The 12166-nt window shown below is 44.0% G+C and overlaps 1 protein-coding gene across 2 annotated transcripts in view; it reads left to right on the forward strand.

Annotated features, from left to right (window-relative positions):
• Positions 1–12166, forward strand: part of runx2b (RUNX family transcription factor 2b) — a 52571-nt gene that overhangs the window by 695 nt on the left and 39710 nt on the right. The window lies entirely within an intron of this gene.

A 12166-nucleotide genomic window follows, 5' to 3' on the forward strand; every position in this document is an offset into this window, starting at 1 on the left:
AGGTTTGGGTAGAGGCATTAAGGGGTTTGGGTAAAGGGGGTAAGGATCTTGGATCTGATTGAAGGATTTGGGTCCAGAAGAGTTGGGGAGGGGGGATCAGCTGAGGTCATTGAGGACCCTGCTATCAAGGTCCAAGCTTTTGCGGTGGAAGAAAGACCCAACTATCATCAAGGCTTTTTGTGGTGCGCAAATACAAAAAAAAAACAACAACCCCGAAAACCTCTCTGCATTTAGAGATTCCAGTATTTACTCTATGTGATGTTTATAAATATTTCTCAAAGAGGAAGATGACATGTTTGTGCAACATACCCTTAGATTTACAAAGCGATGCCTTTGCGGAACCAAAAACAAAAAGCATGGGTGATATTTTTGACAAACGTAAACAGACGCTGCACAAGAGAGTTTACAGTGGAGCATTGAAACAAGATGTGGGGATTACTGGATTGTGTGTGTGCTGGGTGTCTCTGTTGTGTGCAGAGGGAAGAAGTATTGATTAGTTTGCCAAGAAAGGTCTGTAATCGCTTCCTGAAATTGTTCATTGGTGCTGCTGTCATTAATTAATCAGTGTAGAGTTCTGCAGCCTGCAGGGAGCACTTCATCGACAGACATAAATCCACTTTGAACAAGGAGTCACTCCATGTCAACTTTTGTGATATGAATTTGTAATTTAAGTGCTGGAATAATTCATTTGAGCTTACAACAATCTGATTCATCACTTCTCCTCAAATTATGAAAAACATAAAGGGTTTATTTTATGTACTAAACTCCTGGTTTGTGCTTTCTTCAGATAAATAATAATGTTTCAAAGAATTGCACCTTTTCAATTTAATGTATTCTCTATTTTAATCTGTTTCATGTTCGTCCAGTCCTGTAGTCAAGATCCTGCTTGGATCCTGAAGTGGATCAACAGGAAATAGGACCACAAAAGTTCAAGACCTGTGAACAGTAGCAGTGTCAACTTTATGATTTTCAATTACCTGTGAAGGCCAGCTCGCACACTGCAGTTTGCGGCCTCTGTTTTGGGTTTGCTGTCTTCTATTGTGACAGCCTCTCTACACAATCTAATTTAATCAGCAAAATAAATGATGTTTTAGGGTTTACCAGATGAATTTTCGAATTTAAACAAACATTTCCATTCCCGTGCGACACAAGGAATAGACAGTTTAATAGCCCTCCCTCTCCCTCTCCCCCTCCTCTCCTCCGCTCCGGTCCATAGCCTCCGCTCCTCCGTCCAAATCAAATGTTTAAAAGATGTTTTTAAGAAGTCGCTCCGTGGTCAGACACAGCTGTTCTGGGGCTCCTGCTCCACACAGAAGCAGGGGTGGCTCCTAATACGCTCTGAAAGCCGGGAGAGAGTGAGCGTCTTCTACCAATCACCACCACCTATTACCACGTTAACCCCTGACCCCTCAGTGTGTCTCTGGGGTCGGAGCGCGGGAGAGCGAGAGGAGAGGAGCAGTGCTGCAGGAAATTGGAAGCACGCTGCAGTGGAGGCAGAGAGGAGCAGATGTGTACAGATGTTCAGGTGGAGACTCAGAGGAGAGATAATCACTGATCAGGTCTCTCATATAGAGTATTGCTGATTGATATTGTGCTGCGGCTCATTGATGTCGCCCCTGTTTATGAACATCTGGGCAGTAAATCTGTCAGTGCGACCACAAAAAGCCCCCCTGACAGCGTAATGTGATTTTGCAAGACCACCAGTGCTTTCTGTTGTATTTATGATTTTAAATAAATACATGTAGTGAATCAGAACTGGCAGAAATTAAGATTGGCGGTGTGAATATTTTTGTTTTGGTGACAGACACAAAAAGCATCTGAGTTGAGTTTGATTTTGAGGATTCATTTAACTGGAATAAGGTGAAATTTGATGTCAAATTTACTATATAGAGTTTAGATTTTAAAACATGTATTTATTTCTGTCAGCCTTGATTTTGAAGTATAAGAATCAATTGTTTCTTCCTCACAACTTGAATCCATTTGGTGGACAAAAGAATGATATAACCGAGCTTAAGTTGTTGATTTTATATATTTTCTTCCTGCTCCAGTGGATCACTTTGTCCGGCGTCAGCCAGTTTTATGAGAACACAAGTTACGAAATATGTTTTGTTACTCAGAAAGCCACATTACTCCATCCCCATCCGTAGATTTGTATTTAAGGACATTTTTAATTTAGGTCTGAGTGTACATTCCCAGCGATAAATGGAGCCGACTTGAGGGAGCGGGCGAATATTCCAAATTGAGAAAAGGGGGCTCATTAAAATTTTGTCTTGGCATTTACATCAAGCAATTTTCATTTAATTGCCCCAAATACATTTTTTTTATAACTCCTCAGACTGGCAGATCAGATGAGGAGGGCAGAATAATCTTCAACATGTGTGGCACCCACTCAACCACCATGCCTCTCTGGGGAACATTTAAGTGCCTATTTTCTCTATTACAAACTTAATTACATATAGACAATTAAGTCATGGGAGCAATTATCGTTCAGTAGGGTTGTGCAGTCACAGTAGAGAGGGGGAGAAAAAAAAAAGTGCTTACACAGACGGACCCAAATCAACACGATCAAAAGAACAGCGGGGCGATGTGGGTAAATATCTGAAGACTCCGGGCGGAAAACTTTCCCCAAAGAAAATCTCAGATAATTTGCAGGGAAACCGTATATGTATTTGAGAAAGGCAGCTTCTGTTGCATAAGTGTTGCCTTAGATCTAACCACAGGCCTGCTTCTTGGAGACATCTTAAAAGTGAACCAGACATCCCTCCCTCCTCCCCCTGCAGCCAGGGAGAGACGTGAAGCCCACTCATCAATAGGTAATTTGAAAAAGCCAGGGGGAAAAATCTGAGCGCTTCACTGGCTGCTACTGTGCAGAGAAGACTCTTCCTTTAACTCGGCGCTCAAAGGAACTCTATTTAGCGATGCTTAATTGTGCCTCTGAGGCAAACATGTTATTTAATCCCGGCAGGGTCATATTGATGGAGTAAAATGGTGCTGTGTGTGTTTGCGTGCTGCACCGGCTATTAGGACTTATTAGCACTGGAGGTTCACATTAGTCTCCATAATTCCTGAGGGTAATCAAGGAGGTGCAGAGCGTTAATGTTTAATCAAAGATAGATTAATTGGTCTGTGTTTGCACTGGTATAACAGTGAATGGTGGGTTGATTATAGCCCTAAATGGGCGCTTATTAAGGTCTAAATGAGAGTGTCATGGGAGCAACCTGTGATTTGAATGGCCTGAAATACGTCTCTCCCTCTGTTGATGTTAAAGTTGAGACGTGTTTTTCTTTTAATTTGTAAAGGTATTTCCATGGTCACATTTCAGCCCCATTATATCTGAAACATTAGATGTGAAATCAGTGAAAATGAGTGCAGCCCTTTTTCTGCAAAACAAGAGAGAACCATGACTGTAGTGTCAACTGCTGCACTTTGCTGCCTCGTCCAGAACAACTGAACAATATCTGCCTCTCCTGCGTCCAAACGAAGCAGCGAGGAGTTATTGAAACATGGGAGTGAGATCACTTTGGCTCCTGTAATACGGAGACTGCAACAACAAACGGGGAGTTCAGAGTAAATACTCACAAGGCGCTGTGTATTATCCCATCTTTTATCCCCGTAGTCAGTAGCTGGGGGGCTAATTACACTGTTATGATAAGGCAACCTGCCAATTGACTCTGCTTACTGTAGGTTTCTGCCCGTTAAAGTGTTGATAATAGACTCAAAAACAATTTTCTCTCAGGAGCGATAAAGCCTGTTTGTGCTAACACGACTGGCTTTTATTCCTCATAAATCACTGCTCTAATATCTTTGTCGTGTTTACTTAAGCTCAGTGCCAAATTGGTGTGTGTTCTTTGGACAGCTCTGCAAACTCATGCTACAGTACGCAGAGCTATGGTTTTTGAGCGCGCCATAATTACCAGGTAGCTTAATGCCATTGCGTTAGCCAGTGAGGCTTTTAATGCAGCGCTGTGCTATTTTCACACTTAACAAGATCCTGCAGCCCTTCATCCATTTCAATTGCATCATGCTGGGCGAATTACCGTTATCCGATATAAGCCCTCAGAGAGGAAGTAACTACCTAACACTTTGAAAATTGGTCTATCTTGGAACCGGTTCACCCTAATGAAACAGAACACCAATATTATAACCCAGATTCATATACCTCTTTGACTCTGCGCTCCCCGTTTCATGTCCTCTCTTCTCTCCCTTCCATGTTTTGTTTAAGTCAGGAGATGGCTTGAAGGAGAGCTGATAGAGCGAAACCACAGGAAACCTGAACAGCATTGTTTAGTGTCCCCCCAACGCGAAACGGCCGAGGCGGCTTTGCTTCCGCGCGCCGTGTTTCTATAAGGGGGAAATATGGAGTGTCGAGCCTCCTGGATGTTTGGGTTCAGCCTGTAACGACGTGAGTGAGAGCGCGGCCGCAGCACCTACACAAGGCCTTACCTGTTCTGCCCCACGCCGGAGAAAAGGGCAGGTTTTTCCCCTTGTTAGTTTAATCTTAAAGGAATGCGGTATCCCCTCTGACTCAGGCCAAACTCCCAAATATATAAACCTACTTACCAGCAGGTCATGAAAAGAGCAGCACGGGGTTGTTAGCTGTATTTTTTAAGCAACCCTATGTCAGGTAACACGTACTGTAAGTGTAAACATAGAAGGAGATTCTGCTCAGTGTGAGAGCAGAAAGGTGAAACAAGATGAGTGAAGGAGCATCAAAGAGTCACAGCGAGCTCTGACTGTGATCAATAGCTTGGCAGCACATCAGTGGGGCTGTCTGAGGGGATAAGTACACCTTGTTACAACGTGTCTTCAGACGTTGGTATCAGCGCTCACTTTCTCACAATCGTTTGTCACTCGGCACGCTTTTATAAAACACTTGTGGAGAAACTTCGTGTTTTTAAATGGGAGTTTGGTATGTGTCAGTGTTTCAGAGTCATGACAGTGAGGTTTGTAGTTACTACTGTGCCAGCTGAGTACTGTACAGAGTGTATAGATGTACAGTGGTGTGTGTGTGTGAGCGCTGAAGGTGACAGGAAGAGCTGTCTGCTTGATTAATGCTCTCACTCAAACTGGCACCTGGAACCAATCCCTCCTCCTGCCGCCCCCGTCCCATGTGCACCATGTATGTGTGTGTGTGTGTGTGTGTGTGTGTGTGTGTGTGTGTGTGTGCATTCCATACAGTGCGCCTTCAGAGGGGCTGAGGGTGGGTGTTGAGCAGGAGGCGCAGATGGGACCGGGGGACTCGGAGCGGAAGAAAAGAAAGGTGTGTGCAGAGGAGGGAACAATAGGTGAACGTGCAGTGGAGGGTGTGGGGTGTCATTAATAACACACAGGCCCCATCTCCTAATTTGCTCAAATTACCTGCCCACACAGTGGGCCCCCTGCCAGCGCCGAGGTGTGAACACAACAGATCAAATACACCTGAAAATCAGAGTGCCCACCCACTCGGCAACGCCCACGCAAGCCTTTTATGGTGGTCTGTCTGACAACTGTGGAGTCCTGAGTGTGTGTGTGTGAGTGTGTGTGTGTGTGTGTGTGTGTGTGTGTGTGAGGAGAGAAGGGCTCTATGTTTATTCTTTCATGTGAGAACGAGGGGTAAAACGTGTGAAAATTAGAGAGTGAGAGAAAAAAAAAGCTTAAAAAGGGAGAAACAGAGTAAGTGAGACCGAGAGATGACACAAAGGGAAGGATCGGTTTGCACTCGTGAGGCGTACAGTAAGAGCAACTCAAGACTGACTCTTTCAAACCACCTCCCATATGGCACCGCGGGGGTGGCCATTTACCATCATCTACCCTCCTCTTCTGCCTTCTTCCCTTTCCTTCCTCCCTTCCCCTTATGTCCTCCCTCCATCCTTCCCCTCCCACCCACGCTTTCAGGAACAGGGCGATGACAAATGTGACGGGGCGGCGATGCTTTGGTCACCGCAATAATCAGAGTAGAGTCACCGGCATTGTACCACCTGTGGCACACACACACACACACACACATGTAAACACATACACACACGTGCATGGAGACATAATCAAATGTGTGCACAGACACTGAAATTAAATATGCCCCAGAGACACAAAAGGGGCCAGGAGAGTGTGTGTAGGTGTGTGTAGTGGGATGCTCGTCTTTGAACCTTGAAGAGTGTGTGTAGCTGATATTGACAAGTCTCAGGAGAGAAGAGGGGGAGCTGAAAAAAAGGTGGCTCTCATTTGTAAAGTGGCCTCCAGAGAGAAAGAGAGAAAGATGGAAAGAGAGAGACAGAAAGAAAGAGAGAAAGAGAAATATGGAAGGTAGAAAGAGAGACAGAAGGACAGACACAAAAAGGGAGGAAGTTGAGACAGGAAAGAAAGAAAAAGAAGGAAAGATGGATGAAAGGAAGAAGGACAGAAAAGGAAGGAAGGGGGAAGTAAGAAAGAAAGGATGGAAGGAAGGAGGTAAAAGAAAGAATGAAGGTAATAAGAAAATAGAAAGAAAGAAGGAAACAAAAGAAATAGAGGAAGGAAAGAAGGATGGGCGAAATCTGAAAGGAAAGAAAGAGAATGAAGGAAGGAAGGAAGGAAAGAAAGAAAGGGGAGGAACCATGGGAAGAAAAGAAAGAAAGAAGAAGAAGGGAGTAAGGAAGGATAGATGAAAGGAAGAAGGGAAGATGAGGAAGAAAGGCTGGAAGGAAGGACAGAAAGGGAAAGAAAGAACAAAAGAAAGAGAAGGAAGCAAGGAAAGGAAAAGGGAAGGAAGGAAATAGAGAAAAAAGAAAGAAAAAGGTGGAAAGAAAGACAGAAATAAGGAAGGGAGGATGGATGAAAGGAGGAAGGAAAGATGAGGAAGAAAGGCTGGAAGGAAGGACAGAAAGGGAAAGAAAGAGAAGGAAGCAAGGAAAGGAAAAGGGAAGGAAGGAAATAGAGAAAAAAAGAAAGAAAGGGGAGGAACCATGGGAAGAAAAGAGAAAGAAAGAAGAAGGAAGTAAGGAAGGATAGATGAGGAAGAAAGGCTGGAAGGAAGGACAGAAAGGGAAAGAAAGAAAGAAAGAAAGAAAGAAAGAAAGAAAGAAAGAGAAGGAAGCAAGGAAAGGAAAAGGGAAGGAAGGAAATAGAGAGAAAAAGAAAGGAAAAGATGGAAAGAAATACAAATAAGGAAGGGAGGATGGATGAAAGGAGGACGGAAAGATGAGGAAGAAAGGCTGAAGGAAGGACAGAAAGGGAAAGAAAGAAAGAGAACGAAGTAAGGAAAGGAAAAGGGAAGGAAGGAAATAGAAAAAAGATGGAAAGAAAGACAGAAATAAGGAACGGAGGATGGATGAAAGGAGGAAGGAAAGTAAAGGAAGGAAGAAAGAAAAGGAAGGAAGGATGGAAAGAATGGGAAGGAGGATAGAAGGAAAAAAGGAAAGAAACAGGGAAGGAAGGAAAGGAAGATAGAAAGAAAAAGAGAGAAGGAAAGAGAGGGAAAGAAGAAAAGAAAAAGGAAGTGAGAAAGTTAATGAAGTTAAAAGAAGGATAAAAGAGATGGAAGGAATGAAAGGGGGAGAGGAAAGAAAAGAAATAAAGAGAGACAGAGAGGGAAGGAAGGATATAAAAGCATTTATAAGCAGTATAGATAGTTAATAACACACTATAGTGGAGTCGTACACAGACATCAAGACATCTTAAGTGCTTATGAAGTGTTAAGTGTAATTTATAACTCCTCCCGTGAAGCATCCATAAGCTATCTGTTCACACGCAGATTTCTTCCGGAGCTTTCACTCGCATCTCATGGTCTTCATCAGCAGCTTGAGTTTGTCAGGTTGTCATGAAGAGTGAAGAAGTGTTTGGAAACACAATGTGAGTATGACAGGGTCTGAGCACCACACAAAGAGAGTGATTGGGCTAAATATTTACTTTATTAATAAAGATGATATAGATTTTTGCTATAAAGATATATTTTAGATGATTACTGTGTGTTATATTGCGTTGTCAGACTGAGGAGTTGTTGACAAACACATTAAAAGACATTTAAAAATGTCCTAGTGTCCATTTAAAACTACATTATGGTGTGTTATACACTGTGCTCTTCAGTGTTGATACGCTGCTTATAAATGCTCAATAAGGGGTTAAAATAAAGTGTATCTGTCTGTGTTTTCTGTCCCACAACTTTGCTGCAGATATTCAGAAGTCTGCATGACTCTCGCTGTGAAAAAACAGGAAAGTTTTGAGAAATTTCTGCTTGTACAGCAATGTTACAAAACTGCAAAAATCCCCTACGTTACATTTCAGGTTGTTTCAAAGCCCCTTCCTGCGACTGAGGCTGGCGTCTTTTGAGAACTTGTAGCTGCTGTGTTTTATGTTGATCCCAGAGCTGTTCCAGTTTACACATATTCAATCCAATCATACCGCTCCGACAAGCAGCTCCGCGTGATCAAAGTCTATATACGTACGCGGCGTCTGATCCTCGCCGGAGCGGGCTTTCAGTCTGGAGTTGAATCCTGTCACTCACCCAGACAGCTGCCCTCTTACAGTCGTCTGTAGTTCATTTTGTTGTCGCAGTTAAAAGTTTTCCGTCAACTGTTGCGCTGCTCATTCTATTTTCTGTCTTTCCCCAAAGGAAATAGGTCTCTCTCTCTTTTCTCTCCTTCTCCTTTTTGGACGGAGACCAATAACAGGCGTTTTCCACTTCACTTCTCCTGATGCTGAATGAGCAAAGGAGGATCCCAGAGGAGCAGGAATATTTTATTAGAGTGATATTTTGAAAGTGCCTCTCCTCCTCTGTCTTTCTTCCTCTCTCGTGATGGAATTTTAGGATGCTGCAACAATTCTGTGTGTGTGTGTATGTGTGTGTGAAAGAAAACAGCTCACGCAGAGCAAAGGCAATTCAAAGTTACAGCTAAATGACAGGCTGGGAGCTCCGGCCTTTTGAATTGCATTGTTTTCTTTTTATTCCTGCTTGGGAGGAGGATTGGTGGAGAAAAAAAAAGCCCAATTGGGACAGAAAACGCGCAGTTTAGTCTCGGGAGAATTACTCTCGGCACAAACAAAAATAGCAGTCATTTTTTGCTGACAAACACTTTTTAATGTGAGGGTGTTTTTCTGTGAAGTTGAGCTCTTTTTGTTTTATTATTTATGACAAAGCTACCATTTCAGCAAAGAAAGGGTGGTGTATTGTAGCTTTGATTTACTGTAGCGTAAAGGTGTAGGAGGAAAAAGACAAATGAGGGATGTTCTTTAGCGTAATTGGAAACATTGGTTCCTTAAAAACAGAAGTACATTAGGAAATATGTTATTTTAAGGAAATGCTTTGTCCAAATGGTCTCTAAAGTGCCCACGGACAAATTTATCTTTATGTGTTTTACTAAATGTCACTTTCACATGAATACTGCATTGCACACACGATTACACCTACACACACTCATGCACACACAGCCAGACAGATACACACACACGCCCTTTTCCTGCAGGACCCTGCAGATGCAGCAGAAACAGCAGAGTCGGTCTCTCTGGTAAACAAACAGTGAGAGGCTGCTGGGAGTCTTCACTGGGCCTCCAAATTATAGTCCGGTTAACCAAAGTCTCAGAGCCAGCCCCTTTACTGCTACACACATACTGTGCACACACACCCACAACACATGCATATACGCTCACAAGCACATGACCTACGCACATTAAAGGCACCATAGAGGCACACTTTAAAAGCACATATACAATCAGGTTCTAATGGGAGCTTGTCTGTGCTACAGTTGAGCCAAGAGTAAAAGATTTTATAGACATAAGAGAGACTGAGAGGGAAGCAGGCCCTGAGGGCCCATCATAAATATTACCCAATCATCAGGCTCACAGTGTGAGGCAATTACTAATGAAAAAGAATCCCTCGCAATGTAAACACGGGGTTAATGTTTACAGCTTTCACCCTGTATACCTTTATTATGATTTTAAGGTTTTCTTTACTGGCAGAAGCTGATTTGTTTTGCCTGAAAGATGGTTCAGAGAGCTATGTGATAATGCTCTGTGGTTTACAAAGTGTCAAATATTTGCCACTTTTGCAGGAAAGTTGAACTACTCTGGTGGAAGACTTTTCTCAGTAATAGCTCAGTGAGGGGAGGTTGGACTGTTAAGGGCTTCTTTAATTGTCTATAAATGAGTTCTGCAACTACTGGGGACAGTTCTCAGTCTCTGGAGGACACAAGAACATATCAGAGTGATCTATGACGCCATTAAATCCAGTTAAAACATTTAAGATGATCAGTTCTCGCGAAATTATTCGCCGTAAATCTCGCGCTTCCAGAGTGACAGCATATTCCGAGCGGACAATTTAATTGTCAGCCCGAGACCACATCCCAACAAGCCTGTTGCCAAAGAGGGATTTTTTATGTGTGTGACGCTCAAATTCTCAGCTTTGCTATAATGCAACACCCACAGAATAGATTGTGTTTGAAGGACAGCATTTCACAACGTAATTGATGTTCCCCGTGGGAGCCAGCAGTCGAGGAGTCTCCCCACTCAGGACTCGATTTAGGCGCTATAAAGCTGGCGTCATCTGAGTCTCAGCGAGGGGCAGAGCAGACGCGACATGAAAGGGCCCTGTCCTGGAATAACCGGCAACTTCTGAGTGTGTGTGGAAAATAGAGGGTCATAGGTCACATGATCGCACAATAGTCATTTATCTTCTGTGAAATCATGTTTTCCCCCAACTTCCCTGATGTTTTCTTTCATTGCACCCGCTTTTCCGAAGATGACTGGAATTGATTTTGTCTGAGGACATCTCAGGCTGGAAGCTATGAAAGTGAACTCCATCCACCCTTCCTTTTTCTCCCCCCTCCACACCCCCACCTTGTTGTGAGTCACTTCTGACCAGTAGCTTAATAGGCTCAGTGTAATTACAGGCTAAGGTTTTCGGCAAAGGCCCATCTCTGAGTGTGCTGCATCAGCGGTGACACTCTCAAATTAATTTGTTAACTCATTCAGCACTCAGAGCATCCAGCGTTACATGAAAGGCCTTGCAACATTTTCACAAGCCAAGGCTTCCTGGGGCCATTTTGACGTCTGAATGGTTTGGAATCTGATCTAGTATGTACTGTATGGCTCCAGGTTGCAGAGTTCATGCTCGGTGTTTTTGGAGCGGCTCCGAGCTGGACCGTGATCAGGAAGAGATTGGGAAAAAAAAAAAAGAAAAGGAGAGCGAGATCCAAACCCTCGGAAGTTGAGTGCTGTTGCTCGATGCACGCCCAGTGCTGCGGCTGCACGCGGTGCCTGCCCAGTACTGTTTTTTCATTTCCTGTTTATCTGATTGGCCGTTGTCTCAGCGCTGGACACACTGGACTGACAGTTTTGACGTTGATTGGCCCCTAGGAATGAAACAGCAAAGCAGTGCCAGAACTTTTCGATATGGGTTCACAGTAATATTCATTATACCCAGTCTGCAATCATAGCCAAGCAAAACAGATAGTATATTTGACGCGTTTAAACGCTCCGAGACAAAAAATGCATATGGTACATTTCAAGACGTGAGTTTACACCAGCTATGTTTATGTCTGTGTGCAATTGAGCATCCATGACAGACTTTCTTCCCCCCTCCATCTGGCCCTCCTCTACAGCTCCTTATATCGATTTGGACCCAGTGCACCTGGGCATCCCTCCACCCTGCCTCCATTCATATACATCCTTACCTCCTGTCTCCTTCCTCTCCCTCCCTGTCTCCAGCCGCCGTCCTGCCTTCCTCCAGTCCCGAAACAGGAGCAGTGGAAACGGGCGAGTGATAGCTGATAGCCCCCCTGCGAGTGCCTGTCTGGGCCGCTGCGTGTTTGCCTCTCGCCGTGTAGTCACTCTATCTATCTCGCCTGTGCCTCCTCGCCTCACATAAATCATCCTCGATCGCGCTACACGGACAGGGGAGAACAGAGAGAAATCTCCCCCTATAAATCTGGTATTAGTTTTACCTCGCATAATGAACACAAGGCTAAACGGTCCTGGATACATGAGAACAGCATGTCTTGCAGATGTACTATAAATATTTTGATACTAGCCGGCTAGTTTGCAGAGGGGAAGTAGACCAGTGAAATACACAGAGGAAGGGAAAAGTGTAAAGTGGAATGTTGGCCTAGCCCGAGTGTCTGTATTGTCTTTAGCACCTACAGAGGGTCTCGGTCCAAGAAAAACGCTCTTTACAGGGTTCCTGTTCCCAGCCGTGGTGCGGTACCACTCCTGGATACGCTGC

This window comes from Epinephelus fuscoguttatus, linkage group LG11, assembly GCF_011397635.1.
Source record: "Epinephelus fuscoguttatus linkage group LG11, E.fuscoguttatus.final_Chr_v1".
Lineage (NCBI taxonomy): Eukaryota > Metazoa > Chordata > Actinopteri > Perciformes > Serranidae > Epinephelus > Epinephelus fuscoguttatus.